The sequence below is a fragment of the Lynx rufus genome, unplaced genomic scaffold, assembly GCF_022079265.1.
Source record: "Lynx rufus isolate CCGP_SWC_20201006 ecotype Redwood Valley unplaced genomic scaffold, mLynRuf1.p SCAF_10, whole genome shotgun sequence".
NCBI lineage: Eukaryota > Metazoa > Chordata > Mammalia > Carnivora > Felidae > Lynx > Lynx rufus.
Window position 1 is genome coordinate 66,201,281 of NW_025814824.1, and position 6,000 is coordinate 66,207,280.

A 6,000-nucleotide genomic window follows, 5' to 3' on the forward strand; every position below is an offset into this window, starting at 1 on the left:
AAAAATGAACTATTGGGACCTCATCAAAATAAAAAGCTTCTGCACAGCAAAGGAAACAATCAGCAAAACTAAAAGGCAACCAACAGAATGGGAGAAGATATTTGCAAACAACATATCAGATAAAGGGTTAGTATCCAAGGTCTATAAAGAACTTATCAAACTCAACACCCAAAAAGCAAATAATCCAGTGAAGAAATGGGGAAAAGACATGAATAGACACTTCTCCAAAGAAGACAGCCAACCAACACATGAAAAAATGCTCAACATCACTCATCATCAGGGAAATACAAATTAAAACCACAATGAGATACCACCTTACACCAGTCAGAATGGCTAAAATAAACAACTCAGGCAACAACAGATATTGGTGAGGATGTGGAGAAAAAGGATCTCTTTTGCACTGCTTGTGGGAATGCAAACTGGTGCAGTCACTCTGGAAAACAGAATTCCTCAAAAAATTAAAAATAGAACTACCATACGACCCAGCAATTGCACTACTAGGTATTTATACAAGAGATACAGGTGTGTTGTTTCAAAGGGGCACACGCACCCCCATGTTTATAGCAGCACTATTGACAATAGCCAAAGTATGGAAAAAGCCCAAATGTCATCAATGGATGAATAAATAAAGAAGATATTATGCTAAGCAAAATTAGCCAGTCAAAGACAAATATCATATGACTTCATTCATAGGAATTTAAGATGCAAACCAGATTAACATAAGGGAAGGGAAGCAAAAATAATATAAAAACAAGGAGGGGGACAAAACATAAGAGACTCTTAAATATGGAGAACAAACTGAGGGTTTCTGGAGAGGTTGTGGGTGGGGGGATAGGCTAAATGGGTAAGGGGCATTAGAGAGGACACTTGTTGGGATGAGCACTGGGTACGGTACACAGGGGATGAATCACTGGAATCTACTCCTGAAATCATTATAAGCACTATATGCTAACTAACTTGGATGTAAATTTTAAAAAAAGTAAATTTTTTAAAAAGAATACTCAAAACAAAAGAATTAAAGGACAAGTGGGTGGCTCAGTCAATTAAGACCAACTCTTGATTTTGGCTCAGGTCATGATGTCACAATTTGTGAGATGGAGCCCCACATTGGGCTCTGGGCTGACAGTGTGGAGCTGTCTCTGTCTCTCAGAGAGACAGAGAGAGCAGTTGTCTCTCTCTGCCTCTCAAAATAAATAAACATTAAAAAAAAGTTAAGAACCTAGCTCCTATGAACACAGTTGGAAAAAATCCTAAAAAAAAAATTAGAACATTGAATATAGTGTTATATTTTAAAGAACAAGAGATTACAGTTAAGTGGCGTTAATTCTAGAAATGTAAGTGGTTTAAAATTCAAAAACCCATTTATAAGAAAATGGTATTATTAAAAAGAGGGGCACCTGGGTGGCTCAGTCGATTAAGCATCTGACTCTTGGTTTCAGCTCGGGTCATGATCTCACAGTTTCATGGGTTCAAGTCTCATGGTGGGCTCTGTACTGACAGTTCAGAGCCTGCTTGGGATTCTCTGTCTCCCTCTCTGTCCCTCTCGCACTTGCACTGTCTCTGTCTCTCTCAAAATAAATAAATAAACTTAAAAAAAAAAAAAAAAGAGGGGCATGTGGGTGGCTCAGTCGGTCAAGCCTCCGGCTTCAGCTCAGGTCATGATCTCGCAGTTAGTGAGTTAGAGCCCCACGTCAGGCTCTGTGCTAACAGCTCAGAGCCTGGAGCCTGCTTTGGATTCTGTGTCTCCCTCTGTCTGTCTGTCCCTCCCCCACTTGCGCTCTGTCTCTGTCTCTCTCTCAAAAATAAACAAACGTTAAAAAATTAAAAAAAAAAGAAATATCACATAGTAGCATTTATAGAGGCATAAAATTACTGTAAAATTATTGCTCTGTGTTTTTAAACCTATGGAACCAGTTTCATTTGCCATATCTCCTGTTCATGTAATTAACTACTCGAAAGCACTCCCTTGCCTTTTTCATCTCTATATATCCATACAATGTTGACATTATGTAAAAGGTCTTTCGTATAATTGGATCTCAAATAGGAATAAAATTAAAGAAACAGAAAAAATGTCTACAATGTTATTAAAGTACTGTTGCTACTACTTTTTTTTATTGAAGTATGGTTTTGATATACAATGTTACTTCAGATGTACAACATAATGATTCAATAAGTCTGTAAGTTGTGTTAGCTCACCACAAGTGTAGCTACCATCAGTCACCATATAACACTATTACATCAGGCCCTGTGCTGGCAGCTCAGAGCCTGAAGCCTGTTTCAGATAACATGTGTGTGTCTCTCTCTGCCCCTCCCCAACTCACGCTCTGATTCTCTCTCTCAAAAATAAATAAATCTTAATTTTTAAAAAAAAAAATGGCAGCTCATATAACATTATTACAGTGCCACTGATTATATTCTCTATGTTGTACCGTTGCTCCCCGTGACTTATTTATTCATAACTAGAAGCTTGTATCTCCCACTCCCCTTCACCAATTTTGTCCATCCCCACCCCCCACCCCCAAAAATACAGATTTAAAAATTTTTTTAATAAAAAAAAATGTCTGTTAAAATCACAACCTTCCTACTAATAAATACACTCTAAAGGTGTAGGGTAATATAAATATGCATGAAGTTAAAAATAATAAGATCTCGGGCAGGGCCAGAGAGCCAGTTGTGAGGAGAAATGGAGTTAGAGGAGGCAGCTGGGGAGCAATGGAAGTAGTGTATTGGCCACTCAGATAAGGCTGGGCACCCATAGCTTTGGTTATTGCATCCTTGTGTTTTCCCATCCCACCAAGGAAAAATATACTACACTGCAATGACTCTTCTGTTCTATAAAAAGGGCATCTTAAAAAGGTCTATAATGAGGGGGTGCCTGGGTGGCTCAGTTGGTTAAGCATCCAACTTTTGATCTCAGTTCAGGTCTTGATCTCAGGGTCATGAGTTCAAGTCCCACATTGAAAAAAAAAAAAGTAAAGAAGGTCTATTATGGGAATTAGGCTTTGCTCATTAAAAAGAGGGAGTGAAGAAGAGAATCTCTGATCCCAGTCTTTTTCCATTGTCATTACTCTCAAAAGTCAAAGGTAAGTGGAGAATAACTGTTTAACTCTCTATTTACTTTTCGTTTCCTATTTCCCATTTGCAAATATTTTGACATCAGTTACAATTGCCTTAAAAAATGACACAGGATAATTCAAAATATACAATTATTTTAGAAAGTAGGTTAGAAAGTCAGAACTGCACTATGCTTTCAAGTTTATAATATATGTAGTACATACATATGAATATATTAAAATATTAATAATTACAACTGAAATTATGGATTAATTTCTTCATTTGGGTTTTTCCATGTTTCCCACTTTTCTGCAATAAGTATGTATTGTTTTATTTAACCAGAAAATTTTTAATTTATTTTTTATTACTTTATTATTTAAATTCAAGTTAGTTAACATACAGTGTAGTATTGGTTTCAGGAGTAGAACCCAGTGGTTCATCACTTACATATAATACCCAGTGCTCATCACAATGAGTACCCTCCTTAATTCCCATCACCCACGTAGCCTGTCCCCCAAGCCCCCTTATATTCAATGTCCTGAATGGGAAAAATATGCAGCCAAGAACTCTTTATCCAGCAAGCCTGTCATTCAGAATAGATGGAGATATAAAAACTTTCCCAGACAAACAAAAACTAAAGGAGTTCATGGCCATTAAACCAGTCCTACAAGAAATTTTAAGAAGGACTCTCTGAGTGGAGAAAAAAAAGACCAAAGCAACAAAGACTACCAAGGACTAGAGAATATCACCAGAAATACCAACTCTACAGGTAACACAATAGCACTAAATTCAATCTTTCAATAACCACTCTGAATATAAATGGACTAAATCCTCTAATCAAAAGACATAGGGTATCAGAATGGACTTAAAAAATCCATCTATATGCTGCATTTATAAGAGACTCATTTTAGACCTAAAGACACTTGCAGATTAAAGGTGAGGGAATGGAGAACCATCTGTCATGCTAATGGATGTCAAAAGAAAGCTAGAGTAGCCACACTTATATCAGACAAACTAGATTTTAAAACAAAGACTATGGGGTACCTAGGTGGCTCAGTTGGTTGAATGTCCAACTTCGGCTCATTTCATGATCTCACAGTTTGTGGGTCAAGCCCTGCATCCAGCTCTATACTGACAGCTCAGAGCCTGGAGCCTGCTTCAGATTCTGTATCTCCCTCTTTCTCTGCCCCTCCCCTGCTTGTTCTCTCTCTTTCTCTCTCTCTCTCTCCCTCTCAAATAAATTTTTTTTAAAAGACTGTAACAAGAGATGAAGAAGGGCATTATATCATAATTAAGGAGTCTATCAAGAAGAGCTAACAATTGTAAATATTTATGCCCCCAAATATATAAATCAATTAATCACAAACATAAAGAAACCCATTGATAATAATACCATAATAGTAGGAGACTTTAATACCCTACTTACAACATGGACTGATCATCTAAGCAGAAAATCAATAAGGAAACAATGGCTTTGAATGACACACTGGACCAGATGGACTTAACAGATATATTCAGAACATTTCATCCTAAAGCAGCAGATTATGCATTCTTCTCCAGTGCACATGGAACATATTCCAGAATAGATCACACATTGGGACACAAATCAGCCCTCAACAAGTACAAAAAGATCAAGATCATACCATCCATATCTTCAGATCACAATGCTATGAAACTTGAAATCAACCACAAGAAAAAAATTTTGGAAAGCCCCCAAATACATGGAGGTCAAAGAACATCCTACTAAAAAATGAATGGTTTAACCAGAAAAGTTAAAAAGAAGTAAAGGAAAATTTTAATTTATTAAAAATAAATTCTTGTTTAATATGTTAAACTATAATTAGGTCTTTGAGACAATATCTCTAAATCTTGAGAGCTACTGCCACCTTCCATACAATTTAAAAATACTCTTTAAATCATTTCTGGGATTACAAATTCCCTTAGAAGGAAACAAAGAAGGATTTAAATTGGCTATCAGAGCCATGTGTAGATCCTCTGGACATTCTCAGGGCCCAGAAATTAGAGGACACACATTTATTTGCTATTGATACAAATTCAAGACAGAACATTTGAGTAGGAATGACAGTCTTACCTTTGGTCTGTTCCCCTTCACACTACCCACCAAGTAATCTGAAATGGTGGGGTTCTTAACAGTGGATCCCATAGCTCAAAAAGAAGAGAGTAAAGATATCAACTAGCTAGAGAAACAGCAGCCACAATGAATTTATTATCTAGACACAAAGAGGTTGGTAAAATACTAGAAAAAGGAATGATACATAGTGATTAGTGTGCTTGTGTCTAAACTACATCCTTTTTAAAAACTGAAGTCTCAACAGGCCACACTACCTATTGTGTGTGGAGAAGGTAAGAATCCTACACAAAGAACTAAATAGGAAGCATTGCAGACTTGTAAAGATCTGTTTCAGAAAGAGAAGGAGAAATGGAAATGATAAATCATAAATTTTATATTTTTAAAACTTTTCACTTTGAACTGATTTTAAACTTTCAGAAAAGTTACAAAATTATTTCAAAGAGTTCTCTTATGTATCTTCCCTAACCTCTAATGTTAACATCAGAACCATAGTATAATTATCAAGTATAAGAAATTAACATTGGTATATTATATTAACTATAGACTTTATTCAAATTTCACAAATTTTCTACTAATGTCTTTTTCTGTTCCAGGGTCCTCTTCAGGATCCCACATTGTATATACATGTTATTTATCCCTTGTCTCTTCCATTCCAGTCTATAACTATTCCTCAATCTTTTTTCTTTTATTAATTTGAAAAGTTCTAAATTAAAAAACAAGAAAAAAATAAATATGGACAAAAAGAATTATTAAATCAAAGAAGTATCTTGAATATCTATGAACATCATTTTACAATATTCATTTCTCCTTAGGATGAAAAAGGAGGGTGGGGTGGGGGGAGTGTCAGCCTGAGA